This window comes from Phoenix dactylifera, chromosome 7 (genome assembly GCF_051530095.1).
Source record: "Phoenix dactylifera cultivar Ajwa chromosome 7, Ajwa_hap1_PhDact_Kaust_v1.1, whole genome shotgun sequence".
Classification (NCBI taxonomy): Eukaryota; Viridiplantae; Streptophyta; class Magnoliopsida; order Arecales; family Arecaceae; genus Phoenix; species Phoenix dactylifera.
The window spans coordinates 9,956,940-9,976,933 of record NC_143196.1 but is presented as its reverse complement, the minus strand read 5'-3'; the positions used below and the strand labels follow the sequence as shown (position 1 = coordinate 9,976,933).

At 40.5% G+C, this 19,994-nt stretch overlaps 1 pseudogene across 1 annotated transcript; it reads left to right on the top strand.

Moving 5' to 3' along the window:
* The first annotated feature begins 782 nt into the window (after positions 1-782).
* Positions 783-10,924, top strand: LOC103715747 (uncharacterized; annotated as a pseudogene). The gene is made up of 2 exons (XR_016395923.1): positions 783-1,663; positions 10,285-10,924. The product of XR_016395923.1 is annotated as an uncharacterized LOC103715747 (transcript).
* Positions 10,925-19,994: the final 9,070 nt, after the last annotated feature.

Sequence of the window (19,994 nt, the reverse complement as noted above, 5' to 3'; positions counted from 1 at the left end):
ACTCAACCCGATTGCCACTCATGACCTCATATCGACACTTAGGATTGATCTAATGATACCTCTTGAGCTAAATTTCCTTTTAGGACGTGGTGTATGTGCATAATTCACCATTGGATCTTTAACTCATTCAACGATTTTCTCCACCACATGAAGTTGTTGGAGTGAGGGTCAAGATCTTACCAGTGAGAGTATAGTTCAAAATGAAGTTATTCTAAAACTCCGGGTTGTACTTGCAGTATAGTATCAAGGTGTCCATATCTATCTTCAGTCCAAGAAGCTCCAACTCCCGAATGCAGTCAATCATCTTGACCACATGATCAAATGAAAGACCCACTCTCGGCAACTTGGTATATTGTGATGAATCTGAACTTTTGAACTAGGCTTTGGATTTGACACAGACTGGTGAGGAAGACAAATGGGAGGATGAGGTAAAAAGGAGACCTAAAAGTAGGGGTGAGAATAAGAAATATAAAAGTGGAGCTAGGCTTTATCCGGGTCTCAATAGTTTAAAAAGGTGACCTAAAAATAGGGGTGAGAATAAGAGATACAAATGTGGAGCTAGGCTTTATCCGAGTCTCAATACTTTTCTTAGATTCGTTGGCTAAAGATCGGGCTGGATGGGCTCAGGCCGAACAATGTGATGTTGGGTTGGGCCCAACAAACCATATATGGAGTAAAACAAGAAAAACATCCAAGCTTTAGAACAAGGCTACGAGGGTGTAGCACTTTCCCGTCACACGAAGAAGCTTCTGGAACCGCCACGGCCAATATAATGATTCGAAATCTCAAACGAGCTTCGGCCATCCTGTCTTGTTCCTGCGGAGAGCGTCGCGCACGGAAGGGAAGGATTTCCATGGATTTGCTGAAGCGCGAGCTCCAGAAGAAGAGGCAGAGCCTGGAAAACGACTTCGGCGGCCGAAAACTCCTCAAGCGATCCGAAATCGAGCAGAAGATGATCCAAAAGCTCCGCGAGGAGGAGCAGCGCCAGCTCCAATCCAAAGCTCTCCGCTCCTCCTTCCCCTCCGCCCCAAACCCTAGCCACCAATCCTCCCTCCCTCCCTCCCTCTGCTCCAATAAGCCCCTCTCTGAGGAGCGGAGGATCGACGACCTCGACCTGCCCCGGCACGAAGTCATCCGCCGCCTTCGCATTCTCAAGCAGCCCGTCACCCTCTTCGGCGAGGACGACGAGGCCCGCCTCCGCCGCCTCAAGGTCACCCTTAACTCCGGTCCTCTCTAGATCGACGATACTGACATGACCGAGGGTCAGACCAACGACTTCCTCCGCGACATCTACGAGCTTCGGAGGCGCCAGAAGATAGGGATCCTCCACGACCGGGCCAAGCCCAAGATGGAGGATGGCGAGAGGACGGAGGGCAGCGGTACGGCCGACGGTGGCGCTGCTGATAATGAGGTCAGTGGGGATGGGGGTTCATCTGGGGTGGATGTCGACAAGGATTTGAAGAGAATGAAGGCTGATTTCTTGGATCTCTGCGACGAGGATAAGATTCTTGTGTTCTTCAAGAGGCTGCTCAATGAGTGGAACCAGGAGCTGGAGGAGATGCCGGAGGCCGAGAAGAGGACGGCCAAGGGGAAGTTCATGGTCGCTACGTTTAACCAGTGTGCGCGATATTTGAATCCACTTTTCAAGATGTGCAGGAAAAAGGTATGCCCTTTCGCAGTCTTTGTCTTCCTTTTCTAAGTCGATCAATTAATAAAAGTAAACCATCATCCAAGAACCAAATTGTGTCTGAAGAGGATTTTGTTTTTCAAGCTTGATTGTTGTGTTTATTCTGGAGTTTTTGGATTTAATCTTGTATCTAATCTTACTTTTATTTGAGTTTTTAGATGACTTGATTGATTGGTGATTATTTCTAAATTTTAGTTTTGAAGTGGGTATTTTGAGCCTTGAGTCTTGAATGCAGAAATGCGTTATGTGTCAAAAGGCCCACCTACTTATTTGAGCTATGCTTTTACCGATAAATGTACATAAAGTTGATTGTCATTTATGTTTGTTGTTATGATTTTGGAGAATGATTCTTGTTTTGCCTCAGGCATTTTTTTCAGAGTGATAGGTTTCTATAATTCCTGGCATTTAATTAAACCTAAGATATTTAGGGCTGCAAATGGGTCGGGTCGGGTCGGGTCCTAGGTGACCCCGATCCGACCTGGTTGCATGTTCGGGTCCTAATTTTGGACCCAGACCCGACCCGGTTGAAAAACGGATCGGGTCGGGTCGGGTCCATACCTACCCCGATGGGTCATTCGGGTCGGGTCGGGTCCGGATCTGGTCGGGTCCGGGTAAATGGCATCTATGACACGTGGCGAATATCATGTCGCCCTTAATGATGATGGGACGGCTAAAGATATGGGCGGCCCCCCCTCCCCTTTCCCATCCGAAATCGGGCAAAAAACTCAAATTAATTAATTAACATTTTCATAAATAGTAAGATTATTTTTTAAGAGAAAACGAACTAAAAAAAAAAAAGAGATAGTGGCTTAGCTTTTTCTTTTGGTTTTTTGGGCTGCAGGGCAGTGGAAATGGAAGGAGCCACAGTGGCTGCTGCAGCACCACTCTTACCAGTCTTTCTTCGCAGAGGGATCCACACCACACTGCAGTAGATCGAGCAAATCAAAACTATATTGAGAAAAAAAAAAGAGAGAGAAAAAATATAAAAAGATGAAAAATAAAAAAGAAGTTGATCTTACCGTGCATCTTCTTCTTCTCTTCCTTGGAGATTCTCTAGTTCTTGCTGAAAGGATGGAAAATCAAGAGACAGAGGAGAGAAATCGGAATAGAAAGGGTTTTAGTCTTTGAGATGAGGTATCTTGAAGAAGCTGATGGAGGTTTTAACTTTTGAGGGAGTTAGGGTTTGAGGAAGACTAGATCGTTGAGGAAAGAAGCTCGGAGTCTGTCGATCTAGAGGGATTTAGAGCCTTAGAGGTCAATCTTTCCCATGCAACAAGATTTCAGGCTCTCACCGCTTGGAGTTGGTTGATCAGTTGATGGAAGCGGCAAAGGTGTGAATGGGTAGGCTAGTAGTTTAGTCAATAGAAGAAAACCTGGAAACCCTAAGGAACGGGGGTCGGTGGATGGAAGAACTGAAGAACCTCAAAACCCTCAAAGACTAGATGGAATGTGGCGGAGAACCAGAGAAGAAGTTGCTAGAGAAGAGAATAGAGATGGACAGACTCATGGAGTACCTATAGTGATCGGTGGATGGAAGAACCGAAGAACCTCAAAACCCTCAAGGATGAAAGATCGGATGGTAAGTGGAACAGGGGAAGAGAACCAGCGTCCAGGGAAGAAGTCTCTAGAGAAGAGATCGAGAGAATGGAGACGGACAACGACGGACTGATGGAGAATGGACAGTGGACTGGAGAATGCAGTACGGCGCCTGAGTAGGACCACGTGGGCGGCCGAAGGCGAGAAGGCAGGATTTAGGCATTTAGCTTTATATAGTAACGGGTCGGGTCGGGTCCCGGATCAAGATTGGGTGGAACCGACCCGACCCGACCCGAAAAATAGATCGGGTCTAAATTTAGGACCCGACCCGGCCCCGCGGGTCCTAAAATTCGGGTCGGGTCGGATCTAAAGCGGGTCGGGTCGGGTCGGGTCCCGGGTCGACCCGACCCATTTGCAGCCTTAAAGATATTAGCTCATGCGGGTTTTTTTTTTTTTGGTTCTTTATCTTCTCCACATTTTGAAGGCCTATTTTAGAGGGTAAAAGCTATAAGTGAATGCCTACTCTAAGGTTCTACACGGCTCTCAAGGTTAAAATTTCGTTGCATGTTTTATGATGAGCCTTTAGATATAAGCATGAAGAATTTTTTAATATTTGTTGAGAAGACATGCCAATGTAAACATATGGTACTGTTATTCCTATGTATAACTCTGGAATGTGGTTTTTTTTTTTTTCTACATTAATTTCAAGATTCTGGGTTGGCCTGTTTAGCTTGGTTAAAGATATCATCATGGTACCTTTGAAGTTCAAAGTTGCTTATATGTATATGGTGACGGCAGTTCCATACATTTTATAACTTTGAAAAGAATTTAAGCTATTCAACTAACAGTTTATTTTTCCAAAAAGTTCATCAATATCTAATGTGTGTATTCTTGTATTCTTGGCTCTACGCTGCTTGTACTTTCTGTGATATTATAGTTTGATGGATTTCATTTGGCTATTTATAGGATGAAGATGTAATGTATTTGCAAAAAGTCAACTTGATGAGGAGGATTCCAGCTTCAATATACTTAGAGCCAGACTTCTGAAATTCTTATTTAATTGTCATTTTTCTGGTATTTTTTCATTGACCTTCTGTTTTATTTAGCTAGAATAATTGCATCTTTGCTTAAAGATAGCCATTTCAAGGCTTAACTCCTGTTACAGAATAAAAGTATATTCCAAAACAACTTATATTCATTATATTTGTGGATCTTGGAAAAAAATAAAAAAAGGCTGATGGTTGTGTCCACAATTGTGATTATGATTTTGTGCTAATTTTCATTCTTAGTAACTATAGGATTTCTTAGAATGTGTGGGTGAAACCTTAGCAAAATTTAATAGATTCCATGAACAAGCTGGAGAATGGTAGTTCTTCTAATTCCTCAGATTTTTTACTTTTGTAAATCTCAAACTGAAAAATTGAATCCATTCTTAGAAAAACATTAGAAGCATGGGCTTATTTCTTGTGTTTTACATAGTTCTTAGGATCAGAAATTATTGAACAACCTGGGGATGGGTTGAACATGGCTCTCAATGATATGATTTTCTGGCAATCCATGATAATATAAGTTTGAATATAATCTTTAGTACTGATTGCTGAGAAACTTTGCAATCTTAAACTAATTCTATGCTGATTTTTTATAACTTTTGTTAGATCACTATCTCTATGCAATTTTTTTGATGATGTCAATAGGGGCCTAGTTGGGCATTTCCTGGCCTAGCCAATGTTTCCTAGTGTAGCATTTGAGTTTAAAGTTAACCCATTTATGGAAAGTAGCACTTCTAATTACATATACTTCTGTAATTAATCAGTTGTTGTTAATGCATGCATTGTGGGGTGTTTGTAGACCTGCTTAAAGAGATGCTAGAGCTACTCGTGCATGTAGGTCTCTCCAACCTACACATGCAGTAGGCCCACCATGTGTCCCATTAACTAGGTGAATTGTTTAAGAAGGATGCTTCATCTATTATCATTTCTTTGCCTTCCTCGATGGGCATAGCGTTGGTCGATACATCTTACCATCGAGTACTTGGATTAACAATCTTGAACCTCATCATCTTCTTTCATCTCCAATATATGTAACTCCAACTAATGGTTGCATCATGGTAGTGGTTTGGCTTGTATAGTGGTGAGTCATGATGGAGAGGTGGATTAGATCGACGAGGGAGATGTTGTGATGTAGAACCAAGGCATGATTAAGGCCAATCACTTTGTGGCAGGATTTAATCTGGTCCAAGTCAAGTCAAAATTGTTGGGAATTGGTGGTGGCTAGAGCTGGCCTACAGTTGGTGGGGGCTAGGTAGGAGCCAACTTGAATGTGGCTGCCCCATGGTGGTGGTTTTAGATAATGCTTTCCACTCTCTCTCTCTCTCTCTCTCTCTCTTGCGTGGACTTTTGTTAACTTTGCTAATATGCATTTTTCAGTGGATATGTGTAGGTCTATAGCTTTTTCAATATAATCCAATCCATGGATTTGCATGATCCGATCTATGTGCCATCTTCTCGGCTAACCTCCTCTACTCTTCTTTTGTAATAATACCACCATCTACTACTTCCTCCTTTAGATCCTTCTGAAGCAAGGTTCTCTCGTTCCTCAGAAATACTATGCTCCTTTAAAGATCCGATCAGAGAAAAGAAAGAATTTTCTTAACCTGCTCAACTCGAATCTTTCAAAAAAAAGTGTGAAAAGGTAGAAAATTTGGCGAAATTAGGGTCTATGACTTTTCTTTCATTGATAATTAATAAACTAAGATACATAGTCTTTATTTGTAATAGTGAGGTCCATTGTTGCACAAATTGGGTTGAATTTCTCTTCTAGTTTGAACATGACTATTTTTTTTCAAAATAGACATGACTAGTTGAAACAAACATGGGAAAGCCGAAATCCGACAAAAGGTAGATGTTGACTTCTGTATTAACTTTGTCATTAATTGCTCTATTTAATTCTTCATGGAATAGAAGATGTGCTTGGTCAAAAAAAAAAATTGAACAGAAAAGTTTTGATTTGACCAATCTATTTGGAGATCCAAATGATGGAATTTGGGTCTGATCACTAGTTGCACTACTCCTTTCAAGAGGTGATGCTTGTTTTAAAAAAGATCATCTTAATTTGGCATCGTATGGCCAAGTTATGATGTTTGAAAGTTTGACTTGCAACTCGGGTTTCTCGATATTATACGTCTCGCTTCTGAACTATCTAGTCCTACACATGGTGGCAAAATGGTACACATCGAGCCTGATGTTCCTCCTGGATCAGGGCTTCTCTTGTTTAGAGCATTTAGCTCCTAAATCAGGATTGAAGATGGAAAAATATCTGCGTTTCCATCTCGTGACTGAACCACTTAGCTTTGCTTGTAAGTTGACTTTTCTGGCTATGCGACCTTCCTCTTGATGATATAGTCTAGCGGCCTTTCATTATCTCTCTCTCTCTCTCTTTTTTGGCTTTCGGCTCTTAGTAAACAACTCGCCCTAGTTTCAGCATTTGGACTCTGTGTAGAAATCGCTCCTTGCCATCCTTCATCGCTGACGGTGACAATGGCGACTCTCCCTCGATCTCGATTTTGGTTGATCAATCGATGGAACCAAGGGTCGAGAGCTTGATATCTCATGAGTCGTATTCGCTTCTCGTATCATCATTATAAACTTACTGTGAGCATTAACAAGTCACATCGCTTGAGTAGCAGCTGCAAGGTTTATGTTTTCTTGCACCGGAAACATTGATCATAAACTCCTTTCCATTTTTTACGAATTAATACTTCTTTTGCTGCCTGTAGAATATAGCATCTCGATCTCCAAGGTATAGGTTTCTAAGGATGATCTGACAAACATTCAAAGAAACTACTTCGCATACCATCTTATTGATGTACCTCTTAGTTGCCAATATGAAAGTACACTACTTGATGATTTTCAACTAAGAGGATAAGGTTGGGAGGCTTGGTTTGCAACCCTAGCTTTTGAATCAAATTTATAGATATCAGGTTCTTTTAGCTTTGAGGATCTTCAATGGCTTCAATGTTGCTTTGCATCATTTGGATTTTCATGTGGAAGGTTTTTCTTGCGTCTCTAGGTCTGCCTTGGTTGCTACCTCAGGTTTTTTCGTTATCAGACTCAGTTTTGAATCTGTTTGATCAAACTCAAGCAGCTCTTGAACCTTTATCACATTGAGGACTATCTTGCTTTTCTTCTTAGGATCCTCATCTTAGACTTCTTTCTCCTTGGCTGCAACTCAGGATGGAGCTTCCAACACTTTTTCTTGGTGTGTTTACTGATCATACGATGGCCACAATAATTTTTATGAGTTGTGTTGACTTCTTGCTTTGCTCTCCTTTTTGGCTTGATTTTCCGCCGTCTTTCTTGAGCTTATCGCCCTTCTTGCCTTCTCTAGGTTGATTCTTCTCCTCAATCTTTATAGCCTTTATAATAGCTTTGCTGATATATTCAACTTTGAAGAGCTTCAACTTCTTTCGGATGCTCTCATACAGCATGGAATGCGGAACCGTCCCTAACTGGACATTTCCACCCGTTCCGAAACGTACTGGTGGCTTACCGGTACGGTTTCGAATTTGAAAATGGTTCGCTGCTGGAGCGGGTGAAGAAGAAAGAGAGCGAACGGGGGAGGAAGGGAGGAAAGGCAACGGACGTTGGCGGGGGGCCGCGGGGGGCCGGCAGAGGAAAGAAACAGGGGATGCAGCTGCGGCATCGGCCTCCGCCCTCCTTCGTGGCCCTTCGTCGGCGTTCGCTGCCGCTCCTCCCTCCCTCCTCCGCTCACTCTCTCTCTCCTCTCCTCCGGCTTTGGCAGGTTTTCTCCTCCGTCGGGCAATCGGTACGATGCTCGGTACCGGCACAACAGACCTTGCCATAGAGTCCTCCGATATATTTTATGAAGACCACATAACATTGATGGAGATCCTGAGTGAGTTTATTTGTGAAACTCGGTGTAGATTGATTATACTTTTGCTATAAGTTTTGCCACTTGTTCCACCGATCCTCCTTGTGGCCAATTGGTAGAATGTTTCGTAATGAAGTTCTTGAATTTCCTCCATATCAGATTAGAGATATCGTTGCTTTTCATATACGTAAGGATATGGTTGGAAAGCTTGAGATAGGCGAAAGCTACCTATTGGATACTAGTGTGTCCATATATAGTGAAGTAGGTCTCCGATTGGTCTAGCTCGTTATTCAGCTTCTCTGCATCGACATCTCTTACATATACAAGGATCTTGATTCGAACTTTGACTTTAAAAGGCTGAAGAGGAGGATTCTAAGTGCTTGCAGGTTGCTCATCTTCCTCACTAGAGGATAGATCCTTGTCTTTAGACGTGGAAGACAATTTTGCTATAGAAGTTGCTGGTGCTTGGTCATCAATTATAATTGGTAACACATCTTTGTTTCAATTCTTACTCAATTATATTCCATATACCATCATTATTCTGCTAATCTTTAAGCTCGTATCCTCTATTGTTTTCCTTCATAAGTCTAATTTAGTATTCAAACTAGTTCTTTTGTCATCAATCAGCACTATACCATTCGCAGTAACCTACACCATGGTACATTTCTTGAATATTAGAAGTAAGTTTATCCATGGTTAATGCAAAATGGATTTAGTGCTGATCCTTGATGCAAATTTGTAATAACTAGTAATACACTTGTTGTATAGAAGCAACTTCTAACACTTGGTCAGTACCTCAGCATATATTTCTCAATTATTTCAATGTAATGTTTATGTACATCCTTATTAAAGCACACCAAATTACTTTATTTGCTACCTTATCACAAGGTTTATCTAAGTCAACGATCATTTATGGACTTTTCCTTTTTCTCTATATTTTTTTTATTGATTGCGTACATAAGAAAGATAGCTTCCATTGTTGATCTTTTAGGCGTGATTCTAATATTCATGCATAACGTTTGTAACACTATAGTTGGTCAATAATTGGTTGCGTTTGGGTCTAAAACAGCCTCCTATGGTGGTTATGGTTTAGTGTTGGTGGTTATGATGAGACAATGATATGCTGATAACTTTGAAATTCTAAATGTAATTATAATTGAATATCTCTGGCGTTTCAATAGGTGGGCTGAGTGTATACATAGCTTACATTCTGATGTCCTGTTTTATGTGCATGCATCATTCAGTAGACCCATAATGTGTTATTCAACTTGCACAACTAGTGCAATAAAAGAATTTGGTTTAGTGCATGGAATTGCGATATCTTACCTTTCCTATACATCTTTCTTCTGTTGTCTCTTGCCTGCTGTGGATTCATATCCACTGATGATATCTTACATGGATGTTTGTGGTTATTTGGAGAAATCCTAATTGTTTTTTCTATGGCAAAAGGTTAGGTTCCTTCGAGTTTCCTTGGCTTTATTACATTGTTGCTTGAACACCATTCTAACTTTCCTTCCTGATGTTCCATATTTTTCCCAAGTCTCTAATTTAGGGCTTGTTTGGTTCGCGGGAAGCATTTTTTCTCCTAAGAATATGATTCCTGAAAAGAAGATTCCTAGGAAGAGAATGCTTGGGAATGTACTTTTGGCATGTTTGGTTAAACTTGGGAAAGTGACAGATTTCTAGAGTGCTTATATTTGGTTGACCATCCACTTTCTTAGGAAAGTTGTGTAATTCCCATTATATCCTTAATAAAAATTAGGTCTTTAATGCCTCTTTAATGCTGAAGGGCTTTTTAAGAAAAAAATAAAGATGGAGTGATTCACACCTCATGGAAAAGTAACTTTTCCATGTTTTTCATGGGAAAAACTTTCCTATGAAATGTGGGAGTCATATTTCCATGGGAATATAACTTTCCCATCTCTCTTCTTTGAAAACTCCAACCAAACAAGAAGCATCTTATTACTTTTTCGTTGACCACATTTTCCCCCTTCTTTTCCCGCGAACCAAATGAGCCCTTAGAGTGATAAAGTACAATAGCAGCGTACACAAATTTTTGTTTGAAGCTCAACTAGTTCCTTTTTTTCAATACTATAAATCATGAATAGATTGTAAAAATTATATAGTATTATATTTTCATGACCAAGATGATACGATAATTATCCATGCAGACCCTTTCAGATGACATCCGTCGAGCATTGCTGGTGGTCGTTGAGTGTTGTATGAAACGAGATTATTTAGCTGCTATGGACCAATACATTAAGCTGGCCATTGGAAATGCGCCATGGCCTATTGGTGTGACCATGGTTGGCATTCATGAACGTTCAGCCCGAGAGAAGATTTACGCAAACAGTGTGGCTCACATCATGAATGATGAGACAACTCGGAAGTACCTGCAGTCAGTGAAAAGGCTTATGACATTTTGCCAGCGGCGTTATCCAGCAGATCCATCGAGATCAGTGGAATTCGATAGCTTGGCAAATAGGAGCGACCTACAATCATTCATGGCAGAGGAAAAGGCAGCTAAAAGCTCAGCTTCTGAAGAAAGACTGCGGTTAGTGTCAGCAGCACACTAGTTCTCATTTCAGGTGTCGAACTGCTGCTACTTGATGGTGTCCAAATGATACTTTAAATGTCACAAGCATGTCCTCTTGAGGTGTTCTTTCTTGCTGTGTGGTTGTGTCAGAGTGTTCAGGCTTGTTCTAATTTAGCTCTGGGTGATCGTAGCATCAGATTTGTCTGATTAAAGAGTAGATGCCCGTCCTCCTGTACCAAGGACAAGCATTTGATCGTAAAACATTATTCTTCCCACATCTCTAGCCATCTTGGTTGAGTGGAGCAATTCTTGGTATGGTTCTATATATTATATCGCTATTCTAATCAAAGAATCACGGAGAGCGTATATGCTTATGGTGGTCGGCCATTGTGGCCTCTGTGCATGCACTTTCTTCAGACAAATGCACCAGTATTGGCATGCTATTGCAGTTTTTTCTCACCGCCGCTGTGATTTCTCCTGCTCTTTTTTGGATCTTGGATCTTGTTCTTAGGAGGGAAAATTACATCTAAAATATGGTGGGTTGTTTTGGCTCAGTGCTAGGATTGATGCTAAATTCTGAGATCATGCTGTTAACGTACCCCGAGCTAGGCTGGATTAAGCTCGGGCTAGCATCTATGGCCTAGACGTTGGTGGGTAGCTGAATCTATTTTCTTCCCAGCTTAGGGTCTTTACGTCCCGGTTGTTACATTTTTGTCTCCGGTTACCAGTAGATGATAGATTTGGTCCAGGAACGAGGAAAAGTGAAAAAAGCAGTTACCACGTGCTATTTCTAGCTATAATTACTAGAATAACTCTAGGATGATGATTGTTGCTGCTGGGAACTAGTCTAAATTTCTAAGCTGATTGGGTTGTTCGAGTGCTTGGCTTGTCTTGTCTATCGTCTAGGTTGGGAAAGTTGGCAAAGGGTTGTATGCGCCTCCAAAATGGAAGTTCATAGTGGTGGGTGGTGGAAGCCACACTCGGATCATTGCTAAGATGCCGGATCCAAATCTAAAACAATAAAGTTAAGGAAGTCCTATTAGAGCATATTTGATGGAGGATCCTTCGATGCTTAAGCAGACACGACTTTCAAGAAACAAATGGAGGCTTGAGAGTGGCAAAGTGGCAGCATAGGAGAGTTGAAAGAGAGCTTACATGGAGGACCTCTGGAAGCACAATATATGGGTGAGGATCAGAGCCCATCACTAAGCAATTCGGGTGCTTGTGCTGGCTGTTATCGTAACAGCATGCGTATCTTGCCTATGAATCACGCCCGTGCTTCTCAGCTTTGCAGATTATTCGTGCATCATGCTTATTTTGAAATGGTTCGCGATCATAGCCGAGCTATTGCCAATTGGGGGGAGAGCTTAAAATATGAAGAACTCTCTGCACACCCTCTAGGTCGGCCACATGGCGATCTTTGAGTGGCCAGTGTATGGCTATGTGGTGAGCCTCCATTGATTGGTCTGTCATGTTGGTTGTGGTCAGTTCTAAGGTGTATCACTTGCCTTTCACTTTCAAGGCTGAGCTGACTTGATTGACTTGGGCAAAGAAAATAGTTGTCCTTTGGTCAGCCCGACCAGTTGAGGCGAGCCATGAAGCCGATCGGCCGAGATTCTTTTCTGCTTCGAAAATCTTCTGGAGATTGCATTTATGATTATATGCTGGTGTCTGCCCTTTCCAAAATGTTATCAGAGGCGAGACTTTTGGAGCGATGCTTGGACAATTTGCTGGTAGCAATCCAAGTGATGGTTTAAGATCGAACATCTAGTCAACCTGTGGTGGAGATCGAACCAAATATTCGAATGGTCGTGTCAATCTGAGCCACCCGAGGCTCTATATAATGCTAACGACCTGCGCACCATCTCCATTTTGAGATTTTTGTAGCCTATCGTTTGGGGAGAGAGATTGATAGTGGGCTAGCGCTTTGTCTCCGAAGTTCTTTTCTTTTGCTAGAGTCCCTTCTCGTTCTCGCCACCGGTGTTTGTCCTCCCATCTCTCTACCAAAGCTTCCTTACTTTAGGTCTCTAGTAGATCCTCTTGGAACCTTGCTTCGGTATGGTTGTTTTAGGATTTTTTCTCTTTATTCCTCTCTTTCCTTCTCTCCCATTTTTTTGTCTATTCTGGCCGGAGAAATGTAGAGAAAAATAGTGGAGTGGTTGTTGCACAACGAGCCTGTGGCTTGGTGTTCCCTTGATTAAGCCTTCAAGGCTTCGTAGGGATCCTCTTTGGCAACCAACTTCGCCCCTGCCATTAAGAAAAGCATTTTGAGAAAGACTGACTTGAAGAGGGTCCGCTCCAAATACCATATTCCTCAAAGCTTCTCCTTGGAGTTGCCTAGCCCTATATAGGTACCAACTTATCCCGAGTTAGCTCGTGCCCAATGCTTGGAGGATGATCCTTGGGTTCTCTTCCTTCATCATCTTTCACGACTTTACTCCTTCAGTGAGGTTGTTCCAAGTTTTCTTTTAGTTGAAAGGGCATCCCCAAAATAAGAGTCAGTGGCATCTCTCCAGTAGGAAGGGTTGTCACCTTCTTGCATCAAGCTCTTCCTCTATTCATTATTGGAAGGGTCAGTTCTTTTATGTGACCTTGGAAAGGGGTTGGGCCTTCCCAATGCAATGGACCATATTGAGAAAGAAGGCGATGAATCTATTCCCCATTCTGTAAGTTGAGGAGTAGAGGACAATCAATATGCTTCATGGTATGCGAGTGTCGTCCTTGGCCGAATTGCTTTTTGAGGCTGCCTTGGTGAGTGTTGGGCTTAGCTCGGCCTTTGCTAAGGGTAGCTTCTTGGCTTAACTAAACTTATTTTTCCTTCTGAGTATTAATACTTGGCTTTGTTGGCATACCTTCTCTTTTGCTTTTGCAGGAATGAAGTTCAATCTCAGCGAACTCATGTCCGAGGTCGCCAAAGAAGTAGCTAACAAAAGGAAATCAAGCAAGGTGAGGTCGACCCTTCGAAGAAGAAAGACATTTGCCACCCCGTCGGCCCCTAAAATCAAGCTTCTTATAACTCCAAGCTCGGTAGGCACTGCTTGGGCCGAGGGGCGGCCCAACAAAGCAAGATCACCTATGGTAGAGGTGATTGCCCTAATTTCTGTTCGTCATCTAGTCTTGGAGGCTCCTCAAGAAGTGATCCCCAAAAGAGCTTTCAAGGAAGCACTGACAGCTGTGTCTGAGGCTCCATTGGACTCTGCGGTTCTTCTAGAGGTTGCTCTACCTTTAGCGACTATTGAAATGGCTGCACTAGTTCCAGCACCCACTTCTATGTTAGCACTGGCTTTGGCTCCTATAGCCAAGGCTCCAACCACCCCCATCCTCACCTCAGGGGGATGAGCTAGGTATCTATTGACTTGGATGGTCGGTTAGAGCTCCTGACTCATTCATCGATGCCTCTAGTATTGTAGTTGATATGATCAAGGGGTTCATGCTCCCTGAGTACAAGAGGTATCTCTAGATGATGACGGTGAAGGAGCTAATCGATGCAGCTTACATCATGGTATTTGAGGTAATCGCTGAAGCTTCAACTTTTTAATTTATTATGTCCAGCTCTTTCCTTTGTCATTTGAACTGACTTTATCTTTTTGACTATAGAACGCCTATGTTGTCCGAGCTGTTACAACTGTCCTCCTAGCCTACCAGCAAAAGGTAGAGGAAGCCGAGTGTGAGATTCACAAGGGCGAGTATGGGAGAGCTTTAGTAGAGACAGAGTGGGCAACAACTCAGAATGCAAGGGAGCATGCTGAGGTGCAACCTCCTTTTGCTAAGGAGAGGGTTCACTTAGCTGAGACAACACTCTCCAAGGCGTAGAAGAGGCTGGAAGAGGAGAAAAAGAAATTGGAGGAGTAGGAGGCTCAGCTCAAGGAGGAGATTACTCAGCTCAAGGATGCCATGGTGGAGGTAGAAGGTAGAGTTTCTCGAGCTAAGAAGAAGTTCCGTTGGGCTAAGAACAAGGTGGCTCATGCCAAGGAGTAGGCCGTTGGGGCTAAGGAGTGAGCTACTCGAGCTGAAGAGAAGACTATCCAAGCTAAGAAGAAGGCTTAACATGCAATCGAGGACCTCAAGGACTCATAGGAGTTCCATCGTGAGATTGTGGAGGCAATCATGGACTCCTTTAAGAAGGGCTTTGAGGTGTGCCGAGCAATGATTGGTGGGATGCATCCTCAAATCGACCTCAATCGCATTATTCTTGAAGGACTAGGTGGCTCTTGCTGAAGAGGAGGGATCTTCCTTTAAAGGGGAAGAAGGAGAAGGGGAAGAGTAGAATAGATTTCTTTTTGCTGTTCCTTTTTATCTTCCTGAAACATTAAATAAATGAACTAATTGAACTAAATAAATGCATGCTCTAATACATTAAAAAAATGAACAAATTGGACCAAATAAATTCTTTGATTATCTCTTATTATGCCTTGATATCTGCTATGCCATACTTTAAAATTTTGATTTAACCGTACTTGCTTTGATACTTAATATATTAAGTGATATACTTGCTTTGATTCTGAATAGTCTCAATGATACTTAATATTCTTTGATACATGTCCTAATTGAACAATATCCATACTTATGCTCTAATACATGGTGTAAATTATTTTCCCCACATTTGCTCTAATACAAAATATACAACTTATTTTTACTTTGATACAAAACATAAAGTACCCTATTTCAAAAAATAAAATAAAGTTTCATTGTGATATTTTGAAATTAATATGCTCTGATATTTTGAATTAATGCTCTAAAATATGCATTTTTATGATTTTTTACATTAGTATATTATGATATTATGCTTTGAAACGTTGATATGCTTAGGCACTATCATTTAAATGCCTTGATATTTCAACTTGATGCTTTGATACTTTAAATTGCTGTGATACATTAACATCATCTCATTGCTCTGATAGTTCAAAGTTCTAATCCATGAAATAGTGAAACCTATAATCTCTAATATATGTTCTGATATATAATAATTTGGCTATGATACTATAACAATAAGTTTGTACGTGTTATGTTATGGTACATCACCTTTTTATACTTCATGGTTTATGTCCTTGATGTTTCTTATAAACAAATTAGTTATATATAAATCCTTGACAAATTAGTTTTGTCATCATCGAAAAGGAAAAAATTGTTGACCTAATGGATTGATTTTTATGAGTACAAAATGAGTATGTCACTAATGATTGAGTGCTCTTCGAGTAGTATATTTATTTTGCAGGAACGATAGATGTATTTGAAGGACTTAGGAAGCTTAGAGGAGTATTAAAGTCAAAATCTTAAAGTTGGAGGAGTATTCGGCAAGTTTTATGGAGCTTTGTAGTGGAGCCGACTCCAGAATGATAGTAGTCGACTCCTAGAAGACCACAAACTTAAACAATGAAGCAATAAAATTCAGGATCTCAAAAGTCAACCCCAGGCACAGAGGAGTTGACCCTGGCATGTAGGAATCAATTGACATAGATCAAAGGTGGACCCCAATCAAGTAGGAGCCGACTCTAGAACTGCAACAAGGTGAAATAAAATAGGGCACTCTAGGAGTTGACCCTATAAGTCAGGAGTCGACCCTAAGAAGCTAATAGTTAACCCCAGGATGGCCACAGGGTGAAGACAAAAAATTGAGATTTTCAATCATTTCAGGAGTCAACCCTAGCCAAGCAAAAGTTGACCTCCAATGACCAAGAGGTGGCTTCTGTATGCATGACAACTCCAACGGTTAGATTATTCTGTGCATACGGTTCATATTTAATGATCTCCAACAATTAGTTTTAGCCCTTCAACGGTCAAAAAAGGTCTTCAAACCTTTATTGAATATATAAATGCTTATAAATTCAATTGAAAAGGAGGAGGATCAAAGATATAAAAGAAAAAATAAAAGAACAAGTGCTCAATATTGATTAACCTTCAACCACTACTTCTTGTGCATTAAGTGGAGATTCCATCCAAAAGTGTGTAATCAAGAGCTTCCCCAATATTCAAGTATGCCAAAAAGGGTTTCAAATTATCTCAAACAAGGAGCAATCATTTGTATAAGCCTTCTTATTCCTTTTGATTGTATTTGGGGTTGTCTAATTTCAAGAGAAGTTGAAACTTGAGATAGGTAAATCCATGCCTTGAAATAGAGTGTAAACTAGCTTAGAGATAAGCTAAGGATGATTTGTCACTGATGAACTGATGGGGGAGTATTTGTCAGGTTAATGAATAATCGATTGAATTCCCAAGTAAGGAGCCTCAAGACAAGGATGTAGCACCTGAATTTTGCTCCAATTTTTTATAAAATTGTTGTGTCAGTTGTGCTTGTACATGTTCTCTTTGTTTGCGTTCTTTTATCTTTGATTTAGTTGCACATGCTTCTTTCACATTGCTCAAACACTTTACAAAAGTTGTTTTTTTGCTGCATATATTGAAATTTTTTTAAAGGAACCTAATTTACCCCCTTCTCTTAGGTTGCATATCTAGGCAACAAGCTTAAGCATCATTTGTCTTACCCCTTGGCAAACTCGGCCAATGGTCTTTAGTTAGAAGAGCTGCATTAAGTCCTTTAACATGCAGAGCTGATCAATATCCACTGAGAAATATGATTCTAGGAGAAACCTATAAATCAACATCCAAAGTTCTCTATGAAGGGTTAAAGGGACTGCAAAGTTATGAAGGACCTTCGAATTGAATTCGTGTAACATTACTATCTATATCGACCTACTAGCTGAAACCTTTTATGGAATTATAAACTAGATAATATACTACTATTTATTTATTGCAGTTTTAGACCAAATTCATTACTTCTTCAACCTTTCAACAGTTTTTGCAGAATAATGAGATCCATACTATCTATAATCCACATGAGGGTCCTTGATCACTCGAATGATTAAGCTCCATTCCTTGTAGGATCTCCAAAGGAAAATGAGGTGATAATGTGCTCTAATAAAATACTTCCATGTGCGTCATCAACGAGCAAGGTATCACTTCTCCCTTTGACGTGGTTGCCCCCCCAACCTTTGTAACCACATGACCACCATGCCACTATCTATCCACAAGAGGATGGTTGATTCAATTGACCAAAGCATGTACCACGGTCCAATGCAACATCTTTAAACATGATTTCTCCTCTACTCTTGAAACTGTAGGGCCATCATGCTATCATCTACCCATAGGAAAATGGCTAATCTTTTTGACCAAAGTATGTTTCTTGGTCTGTCGTGACCTCTTACACATAGTCTTTCTACCTTGGCCAAAGATTTTCGAGGACACAATATAACTCCTAGTCAAGATTCTTAGCATTTTGCTCTAAAAATAGATAGGCTGATTCACCACCTTTAGTCCTTTGATCAACCAAATCTACCATAGTCTGCATCACAGCATGTTTTGCTTGGGGACCCTGGTCTTCAATAACGAAATCAAGTTTCTCTACTTACTTTGTTATGAACTATATAGTCCTCCTATTCTACTTATCAAATAGCTTTAATATGGTAGCCACTTGACTAAAAAACATCTCTAATAGGCTGCGCCTATATACCTCTAGATAGGTCTGATGTCGCATGATCACTTCTTAAAAAGATCTATTGGTAGAGGAGTTATTATACAGCAAGCTTCCATCGTCGTCTTAGTGAAATAGTGCCTGCTCATAGTTGTCCTATTGAAAACAACATGATGATAACTATGTAGTATCCCACTAGAGATAATGTAATGTTAACTACGCAATATCCCACCACATATACCGGCGAGTTTATTGTTGTCCTTTTTGTCCCATTTCAGGCAAGCTAGAGAACTCAAAATCTTTAGGGAGGTTGGTTGGTTGAGAAAAAGGGCAACTTACCAAGTTTGACTAGGTGAGGCCTAGATTTGTGCAATGGGATACTATGGATATTATGCTAGCTAGAAAAATATGTATTGAAGGAAGGACAGAAAGTAGCATGGGTCCAGATATCTTGACCTTCAAGAAGTTTTGCCACCATCATACCATTGTTCAAAGAAAATGGAACTGGATGGAGTTTTAACACTGAGTTATGTAAACATGTAGTGCTAGGCTATGGTAAAAGTGTAGCACTAGGCTACGATAGAAAGGTAAGTTACACCTACTTCTAGAATAAAAGATAGTTTAAGCAAAAAAAAAAGATAAAAATTCATTAGATTAATTGTTGAAGGATCTTTTATAAAATACACTCTTCACTTATTTATACTAATAGATAATAACTGCACACTCTAATGGTTATTCTTATATCTAGCCTCTAGTCTTAGCAGTTCGGATAACTAGCAATAGTTGCCCTCCATGATGCACGTTCATCATCACAATTGCTCTACAACCATTAGACCAACAATCATTTCCTTTCAACCTAAGATGCAGTTCTATATTTGGGACTATCTTTGAGACCTTGGTCTATTTCTATGTATCATGTTAATCATAGCCACATTCTAAGCTTTTGGCTTGCTCTTGGCCGAACTCTGCTTCCTCGATCTATATCTCCTTACTTGGTGAAATTTGTTATGGCTAAAATTGTCCATTTCATCAACGATCACATTAGACTCGCCTACCCTAATTTCATCATACCAAATCCACATGATGCTTTTCCTCAACAGCTAGCTAGGTCGTTGGGATGTGGTGTAAACAAATATCATTAAGAGATTTTACAACTGAAGACACGACAAACAAACTTGACATGATTGATCCAATTACATAAATACAACATAATTTATATATAATAGGTGGTAACTATGAAGTCAAATAGTAATGCAATCATAATTGATTTCATATGGTTGCAGAATTTTATATGCACATAGATTCAAAATCATAATAATACTTTGCTCAATATTGGATATATATGATACCTTATAAATGATTTTGAATGAACATTACAAAGTATAAAATATTCCTTATCTTTTAGATGCCAACAACTAGATGACTAGGGCCAGCTCAACCCTTAGGAGACTGAGGCAATTGCCTAAGGCCTCAGCCCAAAAGCACAAAAGGCCTCAAAGACACAATAGAAAAGAAAAATACCCCTCTTAGTGAGTTCTTCTTAGACTGGTCTACTGCAGGGAAGGCCTCAAAGATAAAACAGAAAGAAAAAAATCCCCTCTTAGTGTGTTTGCCTTAGATCAGCTTACTGCAGGAAAGGCCTCAAAGATAAAATAAAAAGAAAAAAAGACTTCTTATAGTAAGTTCGTCTTAGGCCCCCAAATGCATTGCGCCACTCTTATAGATAACTAAACCACTTCACAATGATTCCTCGGGACCTCGTAACACCAAAAATCGTATATGTATCAATTAGTACCTTGCCAATATGTTAAAATTATTTCCAAAACTTTCTAAAAATTCTAAAATTTTAATTTCTAAAATAGCATCCATTATAACAT